Source organism: Ambystoma mexicanum, chromosome 7q (assembly GCF_040938575.1).
Source record: "Ambystoma mexicanum isolate Mex_15411 chromosome 7q, UKY_AmexF1_1, whole genome shotgun sequence".
Lineage (NCBI taxonomy): Eukaryota > Metazoa > Chordata > Amphibia > Caudata > Ambystomatidae > Ambystoma > Ambystoma mexicanum.
The window spans coordinates 556,511,942-556,537,000 of NC_090941.1; the positions used below are offsets into that span (position 1 = coordinate 556,511,942).

The 25,059-nt window shown below is 47.6% G+C and overlaps 1 protein-coding gene across 1 annotated transcript in view; it reads left to right on the forward strand.

Moving 5' to 3' along the window:
- The window catches only part of VWA8 (von Willebrand factor A domain containing 8), a 3,012,337-nt gene that overhangs the window by 1,981,888 nt on the left and 1,005,390 nt on the right, over positions 1-25,059 (forward strand). The gene's annotated exons all lie outside the window — the stretch shown is intronic.

Here is a 25,059-nt window from a genome sequence, read left to right on the forward strand (position 1 = left end):
AGGACAAGGAGTATAACAAGACTGCCCCATAAAGTTACCAACTTAGCATTTCCAGTACACATAATCATCAGTGGCAATAAGTAGTATGACGGTGTTAGCATTAAGTGGCTATATAGGAAGAAGATGCAACAGTTAAGTGTCCGCTACTGTGCCTCATGTCCATTGTTCCCGAGTATAGTATGAGTCAACTACTTGAAAATTTAGACAATGTTGGGGCATCGTCGCCTTCGCCGGTAGTTCCGAGTGGTTGCTTGGATGGCAATGGGATACTGGACTCAACAAAGGTTGCAGCTTCTTCAGGAAAAGTAAAAATCGTACGTTTTATTGTTGTGCTGCAGGTGCAGCCTGACGGGATATAACATTGCGTTTGGCACTCCCCCCCCCCCCGTTCACGTAGCATTTTCTTGACTCCTGTAAATGAGCAGCGTTCCTGTTGAACTGCCAATGTATAGTCCGGGAACATTGGGATGACACTGGAGACCAGTTTCAGTTCCTGTCTGCACCAGATCCCTGTCCCTATAGTTCATCAGTCTGGCTATAATAGGCCTAGGGTAGGCGCCTGGTTTGGGGCGAGGTGCCAGGGATCTGTGTACCCTTTCAACTACGAACATTGCGGACCAGCCCGGATCTCCCAGCAAGTCTCTGATCAATTCCTCCACTGCCATTTCCATCGGGCCCTTCAGGGCATCTTACGGCACACCTACTATGCGCACGTTATTGCATCGGAATCGGGCTTCTAAATCTTTGCATTTTAGTTTCACTGTGCCTAGATCTTTAGCCATTGCCATCACGTGTTCCGTAGTTTCTCCAGCGCATCTTCGGTAGTACTGATCCGATTTTCGGCGTCCATAATGCGATGGGTTGCTTTCTCGAGCTGGTTCATGATTGTGGTCACATTTGCATTGATTCCATCGAGTCTGTCGTTCAAGGCCGCAAAGCCTTGTTGTATTGAGATGAAAACCGCTTGCGGGTCCATATTGGCCATCAGGGTTGTGGTCTTGTTTTGCATTGTTGATCCGGGAGTAGCGCTGGGCCTGTCGCTTACTCTAGGTGCCTGCGTAGTGTATTTCTCAATGGCGCTTTTCCCTTTTTTGGACGCTGCCCCTTTGGGCATTGTATGTCTTCTCGCCGTACTGTGTGGGGTGAGCAGTGTTTTTTAGGTTTGTGCACCAATGATCCGGTTAAATGGTGAACTGGCTGTAGCATGAGAGTGACCTTGTTTCGATGGGTGTACAGAGTTGTGTTTCTTTACTTCAGGCCATGTTCGTGGTATATTGCCTTGTGCACTATGCGCACAACGCCATTCTTGCTAGGTGCTGGGAATCCGTGACCTGATCTGAAAATCTAACTATCACCTGTACATTGGGTGATGGTCGTACCCTCTGTAGTACTCTGCGTCACAGGTTCGGCCTTCTCTGGTGAGCGGGGTGTGTCCTATCGTGGCCAAGTGGTCATACTGTGCTTTTATGGTATACTGGTCAAGTTGCTTGTGCCAGTGGGTGCCTGAATTTGTGGGTCTTTGAAACTTGTGATGCTGTGGTATGTCCAGATGTTGAGTCTGAGCCTTTATCGCCCCCCCTCCAGTTAGTTCAGTCAGTTACTGGTTAAGCACCCCATGTGGTGTGCCCAGGCTTTGTATCACATCCCAGCCCTCCCCCAGCTGTATCCTTAGCACTGGACCTTGCCACGCAAATGAGGCTGGTGTCTCTCTGTCCAAGTGAGGGTTCTTGCGTCCACTTAGTTCCTCGCCCACACGGCGCAGCTCGCCCCGTCAGGTCTAGTGCCCCGGCCTGCTTATCGATCCCACTGGTAGATTGGCACCTTGGCAGTTTGTTGGGAAAACATATCAGCAGATTATGGGGGGCGCAGGGTTACCACATTGTCGTCCAGTGATTGCGCTGCAGCGTCACGGGTGAACCCCAGCCTATCTTAGTCCTCCCCAGCTCCCCTTGTAGTGTGGGCCGTGCGCGGGCCGTGATGAACATATTCTTGGAGGTGAGCCCCTTAATACCAGGGGTATCGAGTCTCGCAGCTGCGTGGGGTTATAAGTGCCCTTAGGGCCCTTGCTGAGGTGGGCGGAACATTGGGCTGCTTGTGCACCCTGGCTTCAATACAACGTAATATTTATGCGGAGCGGGGGGGTCTGGAACGCAACAGGCTCCAGAGTCAGGTAGGTTGCGCTATTTTGTCCCCTGTGTAAGTTTAATTGTGACGCTATCAAGGACTTCAGGCCGTCCAGCCTTTGCAAGTCTGAGTGCGTTGCAAGTCTGTGTTTGGCTCCGGGATGAAGGGTGGGGATGTGGCCTCACCTTGTATCTTGTGTCCGTCAGCTATGAAGAAGCATGGTGCTTTTTTCAGATTATGCTCTGCATGCTCTTCAAGGCAGGTTTGTCTTGGCTACCGGCACCGCTTCACTTTGTGTGGCTGCAGGTCTCCGATCGCCCGTCGAGGAGAGATGGTGGCGGGCAGTTCGGCTGTCTCCCCATCACGGCACTGGTGGTGCTGCTGTACACGGCCTCTCGTAGTGAGCTGTGCTGGCCAGAAGGCCCCTCGAGTCGCGCCCAAAACACGGTGTTACTCTGGAGCCGTAACACAAATTCTCCCCATATTCGGCGGGTGGGTGGTCAGCAGCTTCATACACCTCTATGCAGATTTAGGCAGAAAACCAGGCTATATTTTATGAGCTTATGTCTCTGTTCCTTGGCTTGCCTACATAGCCTACACGTTAAGCTCCATCCGGCAGCGTGCGCAACAGCGCCCCCTCCTCACGTTACTTTATGTATTGTTCACCTTAAGCTTTTCTCAGACTCCTTTGCCTCCCTTTTCAGTATCGTTATTATTCCTTTCCATTCAACTCTCCTTCAGAGAGTGGCACTGCTCGCCTCCTTGCCTTATCACAGTTCAATTTCAATAAATGTATCTTCAGGTTTTTTCATTAGTACTGAGACGAGTTACTTGCGTTGTGTAATACACATCTGCGATCTTCCTGTGCCTCCCCTGATCTTTGTTACCTTCAATCTCACCAGGAAATGTCTTCAGGGATCTTTCCGGTCTGGCAACAGGTTTGTTCCTCCACTGCAGGATTGAGCAGACTTCCTTGGCGTCTCTCGCATTCATTTGTCACTCCTCCTCTCTGTTATTTGGAATCTCAACGGGGAGCCGCTCCTTTTGTTGCAGGTTCCCTGTGGCGGTATTGGCATAGTTTCATGGACCGGCTGCCCACAACGATTCTCTTGCGTCATGCCACCACTAATTCTCAATTCGGATCATCCTTCTCAGGTTTTCAGTAATGCTGGCTTCTCAGAGTTCTCTCTGATGCTTTCCAGTAGATTTGGATTTTGCAGGATCCGCATGCCCCTGCGGCTACGCCTCTAGGTTCACGCTACCAAGAGAGCTCCCCTGCTTGGAGACAGACACCTTCCTCTCTTGCTTCTCGTCTCCCTTTTTGCCTTGTACTTGACAAGTGTTCCTCTTTTAATCCACTCGTCTCATTGAATTAGTCACTTTTTCTTAGAGACATTTTCTCTTTCTTTTGAATAATAGCATTGGTTATCTTCTTCTTCCGCCCAGTCCTGATAGTTAACAGGTTTTGACAGTCCCATATATGTTTACTGATGAAGGAAGTTACTCATGGCAACGGGAGTCCTTGTCCATTAAGGTGGAGTCTCTCCTGGGGAGGTCCACTTGCCTCTACCCCTAAAAAGGGTGTTGCATAGCGGGCTGACCTCTCTACCCTCACATGGGATCGCCCCATGGGGGAAAGGGAGAAATTCCCTCAATTCATCACAGTAGGCTAGCAGTTTGGACATATTGCCAGAGCTATCCATGACCCCCTTTTTTGTTTGTGAATTCACACTTCCACTGCATCATTCGGAAACAAATTAGAAGACATGGAGACTGCCTTAATTTAATTTGAAGTGGCACCGGAATAATGCATTGCTTCATTCATTAATGTTTCTCACCAGTTACTAAAAAAAAGGGTGCACTTGTGGGATGCAGGTAGTTACTTGCCTCCCTGAGAAGACAGAATGCGGAAAGTAGCGGTGAGTTTGCCACACACAAAGAACATTAATGAATTGTATGGTAAGAACCCACCCGAAGCCCACATACTTGCTTTTGTAGAATTGTAAATGTTATGACAAAGTATGCTGGTAGTTTCTTATATAAATAAAACTTTTGCCACGTATCAGGAGGAAGGCCATGTGTTTTGAATGCTGCACCTCCTTCATAACGTGTATAATACCGCAGACCATTTTCTGTCTGCATTGTCTTGCTTTCAAGACAAACACGTTGCTCCTGAGCTAAATACAGATAAGAACATTAATACTTTATCGCAGAAATATAGTGTGAGAATGTTAATAAGCACAGAAGAAAACATAGTTGGCATTGTTCAAATGTATATTATCTGTGGTCATCCAAGAAAGCAAACTACATTTTTTTTTTTGAAAATCAATTTTATTAAGTTTCCTTGGTGCATAACGAGGTTACATTCTTGCATTGCATTTATTAATGTGAGTTAACATAAAGAGAAAACCAGACGAAACACACCCCATGCCCCCCCCCCTCCCTCTCCCTCCCCCCACCCCCCTTCAGTTCGCGCTTACATAGCCTTGATAAACACTTGCACAACGGGCTCTCTTAATGATGGAGGCGTCAATACAATATGCGTGTGGCACGCCAAAGTCATATGGGCCAAACGAGTTCAGTTCTCAGCCGGGTCCTTGGCCCATGGTCCCACATCCGTGGGGAGGAGGGGAATCCCTCAGCTCAGTCTTCAGGACCTAGACCACTCGGCCGTACTTATCAAAGAAGGGGAGCCAAATTTCCTCGATACTGGACTTAGACTCATCGAGCAGGTGTGTGAGGAACTCCATGTCGTAGATGGCCCTTACTTTGGTCACCCAGGTTTTTTCCCCTGGCATTCTCGGGTGTTTCCATTTCTGCGCTAGACAGCATCTAGCTGCTACCAGCATCACCTGGAGCATGTGATCATGAGTGTTACCCCGGTCCTCTTCGTTACTAATCCCGAAGAGGAAGAGCCACGGGCAGGATACTCGTTCTATCCCATCTACCCCTTTGATCCAGGTCCGCACCTTGTCCCAGTATTTCTGGACCACTGGGCATCCCCACCACATGTGGATATAGTCACCTCTCTCTGTCCTACATTTCCAACAGTGTGGGTCATATCCTGGACGCATTTTGGCTATTCTTTGCGGGGGGTAGTGCCATCTATGTAATATCTTGAGGGCCTGATGGCGATATTGGAGGGAGGATGTGGATCGATTGGCCCGTCTACACATCTCTGTCCATCTCTCGTCATCAATTTCCTCGCCCAGGTCCCTACCCCATTGTATGCGTGCTGGTGGCGGGTCTCGGGGGATGGAGAACAGAAAGAGCTTGTATAGGCGGGAGATTATCCCCTTGGAGCCCCTTGCGGTCAGAAGGAGTTTTTCAAAGTCTGTGAGTTCCCTCCTGAGGGTATCACCCCAAGATGGTTCCGTGAGGGCACCCTTAAGCTGAAGATATCGGAACGGGGAAAGCGTGCCTATTCCCAGGGCTTCCTCAAGGTCCTTCAAGGGGAGGAAGGAGCCCCCCACCCACAACTGGCCGGTCCTACTAAGGCCCGCCTCGAACCATGTCTGGTAGGCTGCTGGTTCCGCTATTTTGGCCAGGAAAGGAGGGGCCCAGATGCAGCTCAAGGGGGAGGGCCATGTCGTGAGCCATCTATAGTAACCTCCCTCTCTCCACAGGGACCACAGTACTCTTAGAATCGGGTGGTTCAAGACTGATCTGGGGATCGTTCTCCTTGGGACCCAGAGCCATTCCTCTAGTGTGACGGGCGCCAGGGGCCTATTGTCCATGGCTACCCACTGTTTTTTCGGTCCCGGTGAGAAGTGATCGACCAGGATCCTCAACTGGGAAGCCCTATAATACGTCTCGAGATCAGGGTAGCCCACCCCTCCATCTTCCTTGGTCCTAGTCAGAACCTCGTATGAAATCCTGTGTTTTTTGCCCTGCCAGAGGAATCTAAGGAGGATGCGTTTTGTCTCGTCAAAAAAGGCCTTGGGGACTTGGACCGGGAGCATTTGAAAGAGAAACAGAAATTTTGGGAGGATAACCATTTTTATAAGGTTAAGGCGTGCCATCCATGAGAGACCCGTTCCCGCCCACCTTTCTATGTCTCTCCTGATTGCTGACCAGAGGGGGGGGAAGTTGGCCCCATACAGGTCCTCAAGGTTACGTGTGATTTGGACTCCCAAGTAACGGAACCCCTCATCGCTCCGCTTGAAGGGGAGACCCTCCACAAAGGTCACCTCCGTGTCTGGCAGGTTCCCACCCATGAATGCGACCGATTTGTCCAAATTAACCTTATACCCCGATAGTTCTCCATATCTTGCGAGGCCCTGCAGAACCCGAGGGATTGTTTGGGACGGTCTGGTGACATAGAGCAGGGCGTCATCCGCAAAGAGGCAGATCTTGCAGTGCATATCCCCCATCTGTACACCACTGATGTCCGCATCATTGCGGATCGAGATTGCCCACGGTTCCATCACCAATGCGTAGATTAACGGAGACAGGGGGCATCCCTGCCTCGTGCCACGTTCAAGGGGGAATTCCCTAGACTCAATCCCGTTAGCCACCACTCTGGCCGAGGGGGAGGAGTAGAGCGCGGATATCCATCCCAACCACCTTGGACCCATCCCCACTGACAAGAGAACCTCCCTCATGAAAGCCCAGCTGACCCTGTCAAAGGCCTTCTCCGCGTCAAGAGCCAGTAGGAGAGCGCCTTCATTCCTGGCCTCGGTCGTGGCCAATACATGGAGGGTCTTCCTTAAATTATCGGAACCCTGTCTATTGAGGACGAATCCCGCCTGATCAGGATGTATCAGGCGTGGGAGGGAGTTTTCCAATCTGGAGGCCAGGATCCTAGCAAAGATCTTGGCATCTAAGTTGAGAAGTGAAATGGGTCTGTAAGACCCACAAGCTGCCCGGTCTTTACCAGGTTTAGGTATGACGGTGATGAGGGCCTGTAGGAAAGTCGGGGGGATCGTGTCGTTGCCTCTAATTTGGTTGAACAATTTGGTCAGGGGCTTCACTAAGGTGGACTGGGTCTGTTTATAGAAATCCGCTGTGTAGCCGTCAAGGCCAGGAGCCTTTCCGGCCTTCAGTCTCTTGATGGCTCCCTCCACCTCCTCTTCTGAAATTTCCCCCTCGAGGGCCTCCAAGTCCTGGTCGGTCAGTTTGGGGAGGGGGTGTTCTGCCAGGTAGGAGGCAATGTCCTCCCGAGATTCGCCCGCTTGCCTAGAATAGAGTTTGCTGTAGTACTCAGCAAAGCATTCCGTCACTTCATGCCGGTTCCCATGAACCCTGCCCTCTTCGTCGGTCAACCGGGTAATCCCTCTCTCCACTCTACACCCCCTCGACCTCTGAGCCAGCAGAGTGCCTACCCTGTCGCCCTGTTCGTAGTATCTCTGTTTGGTATATCGCATCCTCTTAACCACCTCCCCTATGAGAACCGTATGGAGCTCCTGTCTTTTGCCCTGCATCTCGTCCAATAGTGCCCTCCGGTCCACTCCCGGGACTCCCAGTCTGGCCCGCAAGATCTGCAGCTCCCCTCGGAGTCTGCTCTCGATCAGGCCCCTCTCTCTTTTACGCCTCGAGCCCTCCGCTATGAGGAGGCCTCTGAAGGTGGCCTTCCCCGCTTCCCATACCATGGACATGTCCGTCTCCCCCGTGTCATTTGTCTCGAAGTAGGCCAGCATTTCCTGCTTCATGAACTCACGGAATACTGGATCCCTAAGGAGCGTGTCGTTGCACCGCCATCGAGCCGATCTCGGGGCGATGGGCAGGGACCAGTTAGCTATAAGTAGTTCATGGTCCGACCACGTTATGGTCTCGACTTTTGGTTGGGTCATCGCCCCATCTCCCTCCTCTGAGGCCAACAGAAGGTCGATTCTGGTGTAGGTGCAGTGCGGGGGAGAAAAGAATGTGTAACCACCCTGGGCCGGGTACGCCTTGCGCCAAACATCTACCCAGTAGTGATCCTTCAAGAGGTTCTGCAAGGCCAGGTTATCCCTCGTGATCCCCTTGGGTACCCCACCTCTGGCGGACCACCAGTCCAGTTGGGGGTCGGCTATGAGATTAAAATCACCCCCGAGAATCATGGCCCCCTCGGCCCATTCATCCATGACACCAAAGATCCGTGTGAGGAACTCCACCTGGCCCGTGTTGGGCGCGTATACGGTGGCGAGAGTAACTCGCTGCCCCTCGCAAAGCCCCTTGACACCCAGAAATCGACCCCCAAACCCCCTCTTGGTTTCCACCCCCGTTAGTTGGAGAGCCCTTCCCAGGAGAATGCCCACCCCCTCCTTCTTCGAGGTCGGGTGTGAAGCCCAATAGTTGCTACCGATGTCTTTCCCCTTGATTCTGGATTCCCTCCCGCGCTTATAATGTGTTTCCTGTAGAAATAGGACCGTCAGGTGTTGTTTTCGGAACATGTTGCCCGTGAGGGATCTTTTATTTTGAGAGTTTAGACCCTTGACATTTAACGTGCCCACCTTCCCTTCAATCGTTGTCATCATACCGTGTGCGTATTCTGAACCCCTCGTGGTGATTGAATTTTAGTGCCCCTTGCCAAGCGTATTCTTGCGGTCTGAACTGAATTTCCCCCTGAGTCCCCCAAACTACCCCGTTATCCCCCCCATCCCCTCCCCCCTTGCAACTGACCCCCCTCCCCGTGTCTTCCCTCCCCCCTCCCCACCCTTGTACCTTGAGGCGTCCGTCCACTCTCCCCAACATGTGTTGGGGCCGGTCAACGAACCACCAAGGACTCCAACCCCAGCCCCGGGGTTTTCGTGTGTCTGGAGAGTCCCAGATCGCAAGTCCGATTCAGGTCGGCCCCTGCAGGCCTTCGGTGCACTTAACCGAGACAAAAACCAGAGACCCCGCCCGGGCCCTCAACCCACAACCAGAAACCCAAACGCGGGGCAACACAAATAAACAGTTAACTTTTTAACATAATGGTCTGCCGACCCAAGGTCCGGTGGGCCAAACGCGACACCGCCGCGGTGTCCGTTCAAGGCAGTTCGTGGGCCCGGGGCCTCCTGCGTCCGTACCCTGAATCGTCTCTCACCTCATGATTTTCTCTCCTTCCAATCGAACGTCATTTTCATGAGTCAGTGTGATTTTCCGGGTTCATCGACGGGTGTCTGGTTTTCCGAAACTTTCGGGCCCCCTTGACCTTAGATTTCCCACTGTAATTTCCTGGGCCGTCGGGACCCCTAGGGGGGTCCCGTGGTCCTCCCTCCTGGGCGCCCGAATGGCCCGCCTGGTCGTTCACCAGATCGTCCGTGGCTCTTCGTATGTCCTCCTCCGACACCAGGTGGTGTTTCTCACCTAGCCACTCAAACTCCAAATAGAAGGGGTGACCCCACCGATATCGGACTCCTTTTCCCTGCAACCATCTTGTGAGTGTGCCGCATTTCCTCCTCATTGACAGGGTTAGGGCCGAGAGGTCTTGGAAGATGGATACCTTTGAATCACCGTACTGTATGGTGCCAAGATGTCTCGCCTTTTCCAGGATTCTGATCTTGTCCCTGTAGTAGTGCAGCCGAACCAGAACCGAGCGTGGGCCTCTGCCTCCCCCCCCCGCTCGGTGCACCCTGTCGAAGTTGGTCGCCCCCACGTCTTCCGTTCCCAGGGCGATCCTCACGATATCGTGCACTTTGCCTTCAAGTCCTTGTACGGATTCGCCCTCAGATTCCATCAGGCCAAAGATTCGAAGGTTGTTCCTCCTCTCCCTATTTTCCATGTCGTCAACCTTGAACCGAAGCTCTTCCTCGCGCCTTTCCATGACTCGGAGTCTCATGTCCATTTGGGTTTCGAGGAGTGTCGCCGAAAGTTGGTTATTCTCGACGCCCTCCACGCGGTCTTCTAGGGTGGCGACCTTGGTGGTGAGGTCGGCCAGTTTGGCCCCCATGTCTGTCCTCATACCTCGTATCTCCTCCAGAATCGTTTGGATGTTGTTCTGGATAGCCCCCAGATCCGGGGGTGGGACGGTGGGGCTACCGGCGGCCATGGTCCTTTCTTTGGGAACAAACTGATATTTCAGCAAGTTCTCTCTCCAGTTCATGAGGGGTTCGTGTCGGCCAGTTTACGACGGACGCCGCCTTTCTCCGGGTCAGGCCGGGCCTCGGGCACCAGAGGCGCCGGGCGTGCGTTCCCTGTGTGGGTGGACGGTTTTCTTCAAGTCGGAGGATGCCCAGGGGAGGAAGCGCCGCGGGCTCACCCTCTCGGGCCTATTCGTGGGCGGCGCGGCTCGTGCTGTCTCCTGCGCCACTCCGCGCCAGGTCGTGGGGGAGGGGCAGCCGATATCGCCTTGGTCTGTGTAACTCCGCACAGGAGCGTCGGATCGGAACCAAAGTTGGACCCAGGTGGGGGCCACAGGCTTCCACGTCTTTTGGGGGGGGTCGCGTAGTATATGGGACCCTCGTTTCGCCGATAAATCGTGATTCACCCGGGGCTGGGTGCGGAGCTCGACGTTCAGGCGTCCATCCTGCCCGCGCCCCCTGGTGGCCTCCTTCAAGCAAACTACATTTAATCTGATAAACTCATATGCAAAGTGTTCCAAATGGAGCATGTGAGTAGTTAATCATGAAGAAATGAAAAGATGATTTATTGTTTTAAATTACAATGTGTATTTTGGGTAGGATATGTTGAACAAAAATGAGTGAAGTCATTGTAAAGTATTTGATAAGAATGGCTTACAGTCCATCAATACCAAATACGTGAATACACCTTTCATGCATACAAAAGCATATGGTGTGTAGAGACAGATTAGCCAATGCTTGTTTTGTTGTTGTTTTCTTGCAGCTATGACTATAAGAAACTTCACTTTAGCCCTGATTACATATTTCAGTGGAGGAGTTTTATGTTTCTCACCAGTTTTCGCTGGGATGTCTTGAGTGAACAATGTTTGTCTTTAATCATAAAACACATTAGGCTCCCAGAACAAAAGGCCACCTGGAAAGGCCTTTGAGTTAATGAGATAGAGCCCACCCATTTCAAAGAAGTATTTCTAATAAATACATTTTAAAATTCCAGCAGAAGGCAAAATGTGGTGTTCGCACTGGTAAGAATCAGAATTGTACACATGACCATCGGGACTGTTCCCCTAATGCCTGGCTTCAAAGAACACATTAATGCATTTAAAGAGCTACTTTTGATATCCGTTAAGGCAATAAAGACAGCTAGATGTCCAGTAATGGATAAGACAATGGGGCCTCTCAGAGCTGTTTGCAATACTCATTATGATGAACAGGGTCTTTCACAAATATAAGAAATTAAACTTACAGCTGAGATACAATAGGCTATTTAAATCAAAACTACCCATGCAGATTAAAACACGTTTTTCTTATAAATCTTTAACTATATCACCTAGAAACAAACAGAAAAATGTGTTACCATCATGACATATTCATCTATCATATGTGTCCACATTCAAATTGCCTATGTTTTTAACTAAGTTTTAAAATTATGAATAATAATGTCATGACCAATTATGACACATATTCATACTGCATATCCAGACATCCGTCTTGGGGGATATTGCTAAGATGAGATATGCAATAAAAATGATTTTGCACTACTAAATGTGAGAGCAAACAGTCCCACCTTCTTTTTTTCCCACTTACACAGAGATTATGATCAGCCTATGAAGATTAGGGAGGGGTGTACGCTCTGGGAGAGTCTGACTATTAAGCAAGCCAATGGAAAAATGTGTCCAATCAAAAAAAGTGCAATACCATCCCGATTCAGCACCTTAAATAATTATTCCAAAGTGAGTATCAATACTCCCCAAATGTAGTTAGATAAGGCCCTGAAAATCATTGCCCTACTATGTCTTTGGAGTGTAAGGGAACTGGGGAGGTGGTTTCCACTAGGGGCACAATTACAACTAGAATATCTTGATATTTTTGTATGAAATGCAGCAATGATTTATCACTATAATTAAAGCCACGTGAGATTTGATTTCTTGTTGAAAACAGCATTTTTCTGTGCACAGAGTGTAGGGGCTGGTACATTACTATTATCAGGCTGAGAATAGGAATTTGTAGTTTGCTAGTGTGAGCTATATCCTGCTTTTACTGAACTAAAAGCTGAGAGGGATTATATTTAAATAAGAACATAAGTGCTGTTTCTTTGCTGTGTATAACAGTAAACAATTCCCAGCACCGAAAGTGCAGCATTTTATAAATGATAGCTAAAGTAAATGGAATCCTGCAGCATCCACAGGTATAGTCTAACACTTTGGTCTGTGAATCGGCGGCCACTTTTGATAGCCTAAACAGTGAATTGCTTGATAATTTGCAACTGGTGAAAGCCATAGATATTTAAGAAGTGAATGGGGAAATGAAAGGGAGTTGACCCATCCTAATGCCTATCCCAAAGAAAAGGATACTAATATGAATTAGGTCCTCTCCTCGATTTTGCACAGTAGGGAAGGCACTGTACCTGTGGGACCCAATTCTCAAAATGAAGTGGAAGGGGGTAATCATCCTTGTATTAGAAAATAACGAAGCCATTTTTCTCTATTGAGTGTGTGAGCCAATATCCTGTGCGCTAAAAAAGTTATTTTCTTTTGTGTATGGTTTAAAACAAACCTTCGCAATATTTCAGATTTAAAATACATACTCACAACAATAGTAAAATAATTAATGGAGGCCTAAAACAGTTCAATTCAAATCTAACATTACAATCATATTCAGTAAAATACGTCACTTCAATAAAATAATAGACAAGGTTGATAAATAAGATCTTAACAAATATTTTCAATTCATCTCAATAAAACTCCAAAAGAGTAAAAGGGTCTTGTGATGAATCCCTGAATGTCGTCACTTCTCCCTGAGGGGGAGTCCCTGCCCACGAGGCCAGGGAGGTGAGGCTGCTACCTGATAGTCCCCTGGGGGTGGTACTCATTGGATGGATCTCATGGGGAGGTAAGCCCCCTACGGAATTAGTGATGACCTGGGGAGAACATGGTATCTCCACAGCCCACCTTACTCTAGCCTACCTTCCTCACCAACCCATGCCAGTGCCATTCCCACTGTTCCCATGTGTTTCTCTTATGTTTCCAGTATGGGAAGTACTGGAACGAGGAAGAGTCCGGACAACCCAAATAGAGTTCCCCTTCCTAATTCTAAGATGAGGAGTGACTCTGCTAGTTCTTGGGAGACTGATCCATTAAGTAGTATAAGGAACTCATGGTGGCAAAAGTGAATACAGTCACAAGTTATCATAGTTCATTATTAAACTGTATAGGTAGGTTGGAAAAACACCTAATCTAAACCTAAATCTAAGAAGGGAGCAAGCTTCGACCATCAAACAATAATAAGGCAGTCCAAGTAGTGTCTTGTCAAAATAAAAGGGCCTATGCAAAAAAACCTATTGACAATCCTTATGCTAAATACAAAAGGAAGTGTGGGATAATGTTCTTAAGAAATAATGAAGTGTTCACAAATAATAAGTCAGAATGCAGTAGTCGGGGTCTCCCTTCCCCATGTTTTCAGCACGGGACAAGGTAGGATTCGGGAGCACAGCACACGCTCAAGCTTTCCCAGCATGAGTCAAAAGGTCCGCTCTCACCAATCAAGGCCTTCGGTGGTTAAGTCTCTTTTCTACATAAAGTCTCTTTCCTCCGAGGACCTGATGGGTTTTAAAATAAACTAAAATTCCTTTCTGTTTGTGCTTTGGGAGATGCCTTTTCACCCCTGATTCCCCTTCTTCTGGGCCCAGATCCACAAAAAGTTCTTAATGATATCAGGACCTTCTTTCTTTCTTCCGAGGGCCTGACAGGTTAAAAGTACAAAACAAACGTTTTGAAAAAAATGTAGAGTTGTTCTCTGTGTGTATTTGGGTGATAGTTCTTCACCCCTGGGTCCCTCTCTTCTGGGCTGAGACCCCTCTTGAATATTATCTTCTTTCTGTCGGGTTCACCCTGGCATGGCATACATCCAAAGACTTTCCCTGTTCTACTTTTCTTTGTTGCATTCACGGGTCGGTGGGTGTTGGCTTCTCACACTTGGATCCCCCTCTTCCCGGCTTCTACTCGAATATTCGCCTCCCTCTGTTGGGTTCACTATGGCTTTCAATGCAGTTTTCATCTGTGATATTCACAAATCTTAATGTCCTTTTAAACAGTTCACTGTGGACATCCCTCTGCCAGGTTCACTCTTGTCAACACATTGTATATCATGACTTTAGACTTCTTCTGTTTATCGGCATCCCTTCTTCGGGTTCATTTTTGCCAACTTTGTCAATCAGTTATCATGATTCGGCATTCAGTTCCCTTAGCTTCACAATCTTCTGTCGGTCAAAGATGTTCGACTGTACAGAGGATTTTACTGTACCCCTGTTTGTTTGTTTGTTTGTTTGTTTATTTATTTATATTGCGCAACCAGACCCGGCGGTATTCGGGCACGAGGGCAGAAAGAGGGTTGTTCAACTTGGTAACATGTTGCAGATAATCATGAAATACAGCTTATGGTTACAGTGCTGTAGACATGTAATGTCAAAGAATCATAGAAGTATGTACAGTAAATTTACAAAAATGCAGATGTGACAGATAAATAGAACAGAACAACTATACAGAATATACATGAGATCCCAAGTGCCATGAGCGTGAGGTTAAACATCATGGTCTTTTAGCCATTGGACAAATTTGGATCTGAATTGCTGGTATGGGAGATCTTCCCTTAGATCAATTGGAAGGGAGTTCCACAGTTGTGCCGCTTTGACAGCAAAGCTGCTCCCGCCAGATTTAGTACATTTAAATCTGGGTACTAGCAGTAGGTTAGAATTAGCTTTTCGTAAGGGGCGCGAAGCCGTCTGTCTGGTGAATCTATCTATCAGGTATTGTGGGGCTGCCTGGTTAAGGCATTTATGTGTGAGGGAGGCTGTTTTGAGGCGGATTTTGTCTTTAGTAGAGAGCCATTTGGTGGATCTCCTAAAGTCTGATATGTGGGCATTTTTCGGGAAGTTTAGGGCGGCTCTCAGGGCGTTATTTTGCAATGTTTGAATTTTGGAGGTGATGTATTGATTACTGCCTATGTAGAGGGCGTTGCAGTAATCTAGTTTTGACAGGATTAGTGCTCTTGCTATAGTGACACAGTTATTAGGAGAAAGGAAGGGCTTGGCTGCTCTAATTAGCTTGCAGGTGTAAGAGGTGGCTGAGGTCATGGAATTCACTTGTTTGCCAAAGGTAAGCATGGAGTCTATATAAAAAGCGAGGGTTTTAACTACTTTAGCTACAGTGATGGTGTTGTTATCGATTATGAAGGAGTCGTATTTGGTGCCCAGTTTTTTGATATTGGAAGAGGTGCCTAGAAAGAGGAGTTCGGTTTTGTCATCATTCAGGCTTAGACCGTGAGTGGCCATCCATGCCTGGATGATGAGGTAGACTCTGTTCACAAAGGCCAAATCCTTGTCATAATCTCCCGTCAACGGGATGAGGATCTAAGTATGCATAGTTGGTGTAGGTGATACCAAGACCATCTAGATCATTGAAAATGGGCTTTGTGAAAATATTCTAAAGGGTGGGCGATACACAAGATCCTTGGGGTACACCGCAAGTAATGGGTGCGGGGTCAGCAGCTGCTAGGGGAGAAAAGACTCGCATTGTCATGTTATCTAGGAAAGACTGGATCCATGCGACTGCTTCCTGGGAGAAGCAGGCTGCCGTGACCAGATGATTGCATAGTATTGCATGGTCTACCAGATCGAATGCGGCAGGCAGGTCAAGTAGTAGTAAGAGTGAGGTCGTGCCATTATCTCTTAGTGTGTCTATTTGTGCCTTAAGGTCTAGGAGTGCAGTCTCGGTGCCAGGCTGTGGTCTGAAGCCGGACTGTCGGACTCCTAGGAGGTGGTTTAGTTCCAGGTGGTGTTGAATTTGTTGGTATGCCACTTTGTCTAGGATTTTCAATAGGAACGGCATAGTAGTTATAGGGCAGTACTTGGTTGGAATGGAAGGGTCCAAAGTTTGCTTTTTGAGGAGTGGGAGGACCCAGGAATGTTTCAGGTTACTAGGTATGGTGCTTGAAGTGAAAGAGGCGTTTATAAGTGTAGTAATGAAAGGTGAAAGTTCGCGGGCGGCGTCTTTTATAATTTGGGCTGGACATGGGTCACCATGGCAATTAGAAGGTTTGAGGGTGAGGATGGCTTTCTCGACTTCTTTGGTGGAGACTTTTTGAAAGTGGAAGGAGGGGGTGTCCAACGGTTTCCGAGTCGGTAGTGGGTTTGTGGTGGCCTTGGAATGGGGGGCCTCTGTTAACAGTATTTGGGGCAGTTATGGACGCTTTTCTGTTATTGATCTTCGCTTGAAGCATGGATATCTTGTTGGCAAGGGCGTTTTGGATGCCTGTGCACCAGTTCTTGTCCATAAGGCTGGAATCGTGAACTTCGGTGGGGGATTTTACTTCCTTCAGGATGGCAAACAGTTCTTTTGTGTTGGATTTGGCTTGAGTGATACGAGTGTTGTAGGAAGTTTGTTTCGCTAAGATGATTTATTTTTTGTAGAGGGAGGCTATTTTCTTAAGGTTGTTTTTGTTGGTATCCGAGGGGTCTAGTCTCCAGGTTTTTTCGCTTAGTCGTTTCTTTTGTCTGATGTCTTTCATTAGGGGTGTGAACCAGGTATTTATGTGTTAGCGGGGTTTGCTCTTCCTGATTTTTAGTAGTGCGATAGTGTCCAGAGAGGCGAGCATTACTTCATTGTAGGTTTCTACCATAGAGGCTGGGTCAGACTGATCTGAGATGGTATTTAAGGTGGGGAGAATGAGGGGGATGAGATTTTCAGAGGTGATATTTTTTTTGTTTCTAGTGGGTGCAGTGGGGGCTAGGGTACTGTTGTTCATAGGTGTGGTAGCTTCTAAGGTAAAGGATACCATGTGGTGGTCGGACCATAGCTGAGGCATTATAGATGTGATAGTGATTGAGCAGTTATGTTCGTCAATCCAATCGAGGGTCCTTCCTTTGATGTGTGTGGGAGCTGTGCTCTTTTGGGTGAATCCTAGTTCCTCCAGGGTGTTGCTGATTTTTAGGGCATTGGGATCACGTGGGTCATTAAAACCAAGGTTAAAGTCGCCTAGGATGAGGCTTTGAGTGGAATTTTTTAGATTATCAGATAAAAGGTTCGTGAGATCTTCCTCGAAGGAGCCTAAGGGGCCTGGTGGGCGATATATCAGGTGGATGATGATGGTTTGATTATTAGCAATAGTGAGTTTAGCTGTGAGGGATTCACATGAGTTGGTTTTGTGGGGTGAGGAGAGTCTAAGGGTTAGGTTGTTTTGACAATTATAGCCGGGCCGCCACCTTTAGACGTAGTACGATCCGTGCGTATAAGAGTGTAGTTATCAGGGGTGGCTAGCATAATGGCTGGTCCTGCTGCAGGATGGAGCCAGGATTCCGTGATGGCCAGGAAGTCCAATTTCTCATTATGGATTGTGTCCGCTATTTCGGTGGCATGGGCTACCATAGAGCGGGCGTTTAATAGGGTGCCTTTTATTCCAGAAAGGGCGGGTGGGTCAGAGGGAGGTTGGACTTTGTGTTGGCATTTAGAAGGGGAGTCTCTAAAGATTCGACTGTTGAGTTGTAGTCGGTGTTGGCCAGTATTGAATGTATGTAAAGGGGTGTTGGTGGCAAGCAGAGTGTGCGTATTGTGAATAGTGGCAGGTTGGCTATTTGCTAGTGGGTCATAAATTCTTGGGAGTCTGGCGTCGAGTCTAAAGTTCTGCTGTTGGAGGCTGCATGGTTTAATGGGCATGTTAGCTAGCTCCGGGGGTACGGTACCAAGAGGTGGCTGATTATGCGGTTGACCTAGGTTCATGTTATAAAAGGTAATCAGGTGGAGGATGGTTCTAAGTAGAACTGTGTAAAGTAGTGGTAGATACATAGTGATGGGCTAGTGTGGGCAACTTAAGCACTCATTGCTAAAGCAAGCACGCTGGAAGCAGGTTAAAGTATGTGCTAAGAATGCATGAGCAAGCAAGTTCACCAAGATTTAGGATTCAGTTTAGGGCTAAAATGCATGTGCAACAAGGTACACCTAGGTTCAAATTCAACAGTAGGGCTAAAATGCAAGCAGGGTACACCTAGATTCAAAATCAAAAATATGGCTAACTGCATTCCAGATCGTAATGTTTTTATTTACATTGCATGTATTGGGGGTCCAATGGGCTAATGTTATAATGTTATGTTATAATGTCGGGGGTTGCTACTAACTGGTTCCATAGTGGGGGTGGGATGTTTCTAGTTTTCTGTTGTTTGCATTAATACGATTGCTGTGTTTGTTGGTCATGGTATAGATGATTATGTATTGGATAATTTATTGGTCTGTATGCTTTAGATTTCATTCAATTCCTGAGGTGTTGGCGCTTTACTATGTGCCGGTGGTGGGTATGTTATGACATGGTCCCCTTGACATGGACTTTATCATGTCTTTTCTAGTTGGATTTGAATATGGCTTGGCAGTATAATTTTGTTGCTGACGTGTCTTGGTGTTCAATTGTATCGAGACATTGACTTATGGGGGGTCTGGTTTTACGTTGGTGTTTCTGGTTTGTTTCTAACTGGGTAGTGAGGGATTGGGGATACGATATGGTGGGGTTGGGTGGTTTGTGCTGTGTTACATCTCGTGGGGGAGGCGATATTTTATGAATGTCAGAATTGTTTTCCGTGACGCAGCGGTTCACACTTCCTCAATCTACCTTGTATTTCATGCAGTTGGGGTGTGCAGGGGGTGGGATGTGGCGGGGCATTTTGGTTTGCTTTTGGGGATTGTGGGGCTCTGACTATTTGTAGTTTGTGGGGGGCCGGTTGCGGTAGTCTGTTGTGGGGAATTGGGGTACTGGGGGGTGTGCTTCTGTGGCGGGGGGCGGGTTTTGGCTTGATTTTGCAGTTTTCGGAGTTCAGTCTGATTGGGGGGTGGGCTGGGACATTGGGGCTTTAGAATGTATTTTTTGGCTTGTTGCGTTGCGTTGTGCTCTCTGCATCGGTTTTAGAAGGGGTGGGTTGGGTGTACAGGTTGTGGGTGTAAATAGTTTACCAGGTCATTTGGATCTGTTTGTAAGGTCTGTGAATTTATGTTGGGATTGGGTTGAAGTGCTGAAGATGGATGGTGATCTGAAAGTTGTGACATGGAATGTAAATGGCTTGAATAATGTTAAGAAGAGGATGAAAGTGTTGCATTATTTGGATGAACTGAAAGCAGATGCATGTCTCTTACAGGAGACTCATTTGATGACGGAGGAGATTGAAAGATTGCGGAAGGGCCGGGTAGGGAAAGCTTATGGTGCTTCTTTTAATTCAAGATCTAGGGGGGTGGCAGTACTGATTAGAAGGGACACTCCTATTAAGGTTTTGAAAGAGGTGACGGATAGAGAGGGGTGGATGGTGGTTCTGTTACTGGATTTACAGGGTCAACTGGTTACATTCTGTAATATTTATGCGCCGTCAGTGGATGACGGTACTTTCTTTAGAAAAGTGGTGCAGGCCTTACAAGACATGGGGTCACGGAACATTGTCCTGGGCGGTGATTTTAACACTGTATTGGATTTCGGTATGGACAGGAGTGGCACATCGGCTAAGGGGGGAGTGGATAGGCAACACTCGGCGTTGGAAGATTTACTTTTGGAACAAGATCTAAAGGATAGTTGGCGGATGGAACATCCGACATCTCGAGAAAATAGTTTTTTTTCGGGTGCGCATTCGGTGTATTCCAGGCTGGATATGTTATTAACGGCTGGAACGATGACGGAATCCTATAAGGCTAACGAAATAGGCAGTATATTGCTATCTGACCATGCACATGTGATTATGCGGTTGCAGTTGAGGTATGCTCTGAAGAGGCGTAATTCCTGGAAGATGAATGTTAGCGTGTTGCACAGAGAGGATGTGGTGGATTTGTTGCGAAAGGAGATTGATTATTTTGTGGAGGTTAATCATACGGGGAGGTTCGTCCTGGTGTTGTTTGGGAGGCTCTGAAGTGCACAATGAGAGGGCACTTGATCACCGTTTCTAGTGGACTTAAAAGGCAGGCTGATGACAGGGAGGCATTGTTGGGGGGTAAGTTGAACGACCTGTCCAAGAGAGTTATGGTGGGCCCAGTTGGAGCTGAAGTGCTGGCAGAATTGAAAAAGAAACGTAGAGAGCTGAAATCTTTGATTGATGACCGTGCGAAACGAAGTAGCTTTTTTCTTAAATGTGCTTACTACGAGAAGGGCGAGAAGTGTGATAGGTGGTTGGCTTATAGGCTGAGGAAGAGGGAAGCTGAGAGAGCTATTCCGGTGAATTGTGATGGGAATGTCAAACTTACATATCATCCTGGTGAAATAAATAAGGTTTTTCAGGAATTTCATGTGAATCTGTACAGAAATGAACCTGAGGTGACCGGAAGGGGCGAGGCTTTGCTCGATAGGTTGGATCTCTCGAAGATCGGAGTTCATGATTCAGAGTCATTGGAGACGGATCTTACGGTTGAGGAAATTGAAACAGCCATTGGCAAATTGAATGTGGGGAAATCCCCTGGCCCTGATGGGTTTCCTGTTGAATTTTATCGTTTGTTGCCGCAGTCGGCGCTTCGGCTCTTGAGAGACATGTATTTGGAATCGTTTAGTAATGGTGTCTTACCAGAGTCTACTAGGCACGCTATGATTTCAGTCTTTCTGAAGAAGGGGAAGGATGTAACTCAACCTGCGAGTTACAGACCTATTAGCCTGTTAAATGTTGATAACAAACTTCTGGCAAAGATACTGGCCATTCGAATTGAAAATTTACTCCTGACACTCATACATGTTGACCAGTCAGGATTTGTAAAAGGCAGGAAAACGTCTAGCAACATTAGGAAGATATTAAATACTATTTCGAAGTCTGAGGGGTGTCACGGAGATTGTGCTATGTTGTCACTGGATGCTGAGAAAGCCTTCGACAGAATAAATTCGGACTTTCTTTTTTCGGTTCGGTCCAGAATGGGCTTTGGTGAAAAATATGTTTCTTGGATTAGGTTCCTATACGCTGTTCCGACTGCTGAGGTTGTTACTAATGGTTTGCGATCTGGGAGGTTTGTACTGGAGAGGGGGACTGGACAAGGGTGTCCTTTGTCACCGTTATTATTTGTGATTGCCATGGAGCCTTTAGCTGAGGCTATTAGGGAGGCTGATGATGTGGTGGGGCTTTCGAGTTGGGGTTTCAAACAAAACATTTGGCTGTTTGCGGAAGATATGTTGTTGGCTGTGGCTGATCTGGAAAGGTCTGCTCCGGCGCTTATGAGGTTGATGGCTGACTTTCAGCTTTGCTCGGGATTCAAGATTAACTGGTCTAAATCGGAGGTTATGCTGTTGACACATTCTGTGGACAAGAGGTTTATGGTTGAACTGGGATTTCGGTGGTGTCCTGATAAGATGCTGTATTTAGGGGTGTGGCTGTCTCCTGTGATTAGAGATTTGATCTTGGAAAATACGAAATCGGTGTGTAGTGGGTTGAGAGTGGAGTTGGACAGATGGAGTTGTTAAATCTCTCTCTTTGGGGCAAGGTGAATGCCCTGAAGATGATCTCGGCCCCAAGAATTAATTATGTTATGAGTATGCTCCCTTTGGTGTTGCCATCGTCGTTTTGGAAGGACTTGGACAGATTGCTTCAAGAACTTTTGTGGGACAAGAAGCCACCGAAGTTGAAGTTGTGGAAATTACAACTGCCATTGACTGAGGGTGGTTTAGGGGTTCCTAGTTTCAGGGCTTACCACTTGGCCTTCATGGCTGATTTTTTGGTACCGTTTGTGAGTGAGCAACTAGATGTGTGGGTGGAGGCGGAGACTAGCTTGATAGGACCATTGACTCCGCGTGCGGTCTTGACTTCGGTTTCAGGAAAAAGTTGTGCAAAGGATCTGCTGGTTAATAATTTGAGGTGCTCATGGAAAGGTATTTGTGAATGTTTGAAAGTGGACACATTTAACGATCCTGGTGCGTCAGTGTGGCTTAATCCTGCTATTAGGATTAATGGTAATGTGGTTTTTTGGGCAGATTGGTTTTTGGGTGGAGTGGGGTGGGTGGCTGATCTGTTTGAAAACAGTGTTTGGATGACAGCAAGAGAATTGCAAAGGCGCTTTGCAATAGAGAATTTTAAGATCTCAGACTATGTGAAGCTTAAAAGAGCGATTGGGGTTGTGGATTTTGAAAGGAGAATTGATCTGAGTTTGTTCACTAGGAAATCAACTGGGAGGGAAGGTGGTCTGGCGAGTCGGGTGTCTAAGGAGATTGTGTCGCATTACAGTGGTAATGACTTGCTAAGGGAAGAGTGGGGTAGGAGGATAGGCTGGAGATTTGTGGAGGCGGATGTGCGAAAATGTCAAGTTGTGTTCTTTGGGGTTTACGGAGAGGTTGAGGCAGATAAAGATACTTAATCGGGTTTTTTGGTCACTGGAGAGAATGGTGAGTAGGTGGATATCGGAGAGCTAGGATTGTTGGAGGTGTATTCATGTGGAAGGTACGTTGGAGCATATGCTTTGGGACTGTAGGTTGGTGAGGTTGTTCTGGGATGCTGTTCGTCTGGTGTGTGGTGAGGTGATTGAGGGCTTACCTGCCTTGGCCTTCAAAACAGTGATATTGGGGGTTGATGGATCTCTGGAAGGTCTTACTATGAACCAGAAGAAGTGGTTGTTCAGAGGGGCAATGATTGGTAAGAAAATTGTTCTGCGTAACTGGAAGACTGTTTTGACTCTGACTGTTGAGACGTGGATGAATGAGATGCAAGATTTGGCAGCTATGGAAAGGTCACTTTACAGAAGAGAAGGGAAAATTAGTTTATTTGAGAAGATTTGGGGTAAAGTTCTTCAGCTGTGCTAAACCTGGTATTGTACTTGTATATATGGGTGTGGGACGGTGTTTCAAATGGGTTGTTGTGAATTTTGTTGGGGGTTGTAATGTATATAGTTGTTTCGTGAACTGTTCACATATTTTTGGAATTATTGTTTTCTGGAGTATCCAGATGTATGTGGTTTTATGGTTTTGTACATACAATGTTAAAATAAAAAGTCAAAAAAGAAAAAAAAATATGGCTAAAATGCATGTGCAAACAGGGTACACCTAGATTCAAAATTCAAAAATATGGCTAAAATGCATGTGCAAACAAGGTACACCAAGATTCAAAGATCAACAATATGGCTAAAATGCATGTGCAAACAGGGTACACCTAGATTCAAAAATCAAAAATATGGCTAAATGCATGTGCAAACAAGGTACACCTAGATTCAAAATTCAAAAATATGGCTAAAATGCATGTGCAGGCAGGGTTCACCTAGATATAAAGTTAGTACTGGGTATGAATATACCTATGTATAAGGGTGCCGTAGGTAGAGGGTTCACCTATGTTTTCAGAATCACATTGGGCTAGGGGCGAGAGGTGGCAGATATAGTTCATAGTCAGCTCAGTTCTTAAGGTCGCTGTGCAAGTAGGGATAGTAACCGATCACTACTAGAGCGAGAGAGCATAGTAAAAGTGAGTTTGTGCATACAGGCTAAGATAATTAAGCAATAGCGGGATGAACATAGGTAGGCTATGCACCTGTGCTAACAGTACATAGGTAAGCTATGAGATATTTAAATCAGAATTTGTACTAGCAGGGTGAAACATGATACAATGTGATGCACATAGAAACATTAGACAATGGGGGCCTACAACTACGAGTCTGCAGTAGCTGCTAACAGCCGGATACACATTGAATCAGGAGAGGGTGCAATGTACTTAGGCGCGGTCGTTGGGGCCGTGGGGGTGAAAGCGCTGGACTGTCAGGGGATAATGTACCTTGTGTGCGCCACACCGGGTGAGCACAAGATGTTCATGGGCGACTTGCAGGGTATCTGGCCAGGAAGTCAGCCTTCTTTCGTGGGCCTTCCTGAATGTGGGCCGGCTTCGCCTGCTGGTTGTTGATTGGTGCAGAAATACGTTCTGCTGGCCAATCGGATTGCAGAAAGTGGTCCAGAGTCAGGAAGTAAGGCAATCAGGCATCTGGAGTTGCTGCAGGATGCTGAGTGGCCATTAAAGAGAGGGGGCTCCTCGTGTGGGGCAATGGCGGCGCGGGGCACCAGGGCATAAACTGCCACAGCCTGGATCATATGGTGGCTACAGCTTAATTGGAGGGATCATGCACGCGGGCTCCTCTCAGCATGCACGCTGCAACTGGGCACATCATACGAACAGAGCTCGTACCTTGTAAATGTGAAAGCATTCGTGGCCGTGAGGGCACTGCATCCGCAGTATTGGGGTGCTCCTGCTCCACCCAAGCAGCAGTATTGGGGAGCTCCTGCTCCACCCAAGCCGTGTGATGCCTGTATGACCACTTTGACCCCCTTTGCACCTTTCCCAGGGCCTTCTGGTAAAGGTAGTTTCAACAATCGGGTAATCGCCCAGAGTTTCCTGCGTGAGAACCCACGTGGTGCCGGATTTCTCTGTTGCTGGTTTTCCCCCTTCAGGTATCAACAGTTCTTTGTATTCTTTCACAATTCAATTAGCCGTTTGCTACTTTTGTTCAACACAGTTCGGTTTTTTATCGGCTCTCCTCTCGACTCATCGGCTGTGATGAACCACTTGGCTTTTCTTGTCTCTGGAGTCAAGGTTGGTACCACAGAGACAAGCGTCTCTCCCCGGCTTGGTTATCAGCGGAGGAAGGTCCTGTGTACCGTTGACATCTGCTGCAACACACGCTGGCTATTGTTCGCGGTCTTAAGATTCCTTCTGCGGAGGTTTCATCGACCTTGATCGGAAAGGGCAAGGTCACTTCTCCCGTTGCCACCCTCTCGGTTTGCGGCATCTTTCTCCTTCTCCTGAACTACTGTGCTGAGTTAGCGGACATGCTGTCTGCCTTGCTCTTCTTGTGCTTTACCTTTTATCCCTGTGGGGAAGGGAAAGGGCCGTCAGGTGTGTGCGGTTTCGGTCAATTACCTGACTTTGCCTGACCCTTGTATTGGGACGTGTCAGGTAAATTACTTGGGTATTAGTCCATCGTCCTTTGTGATA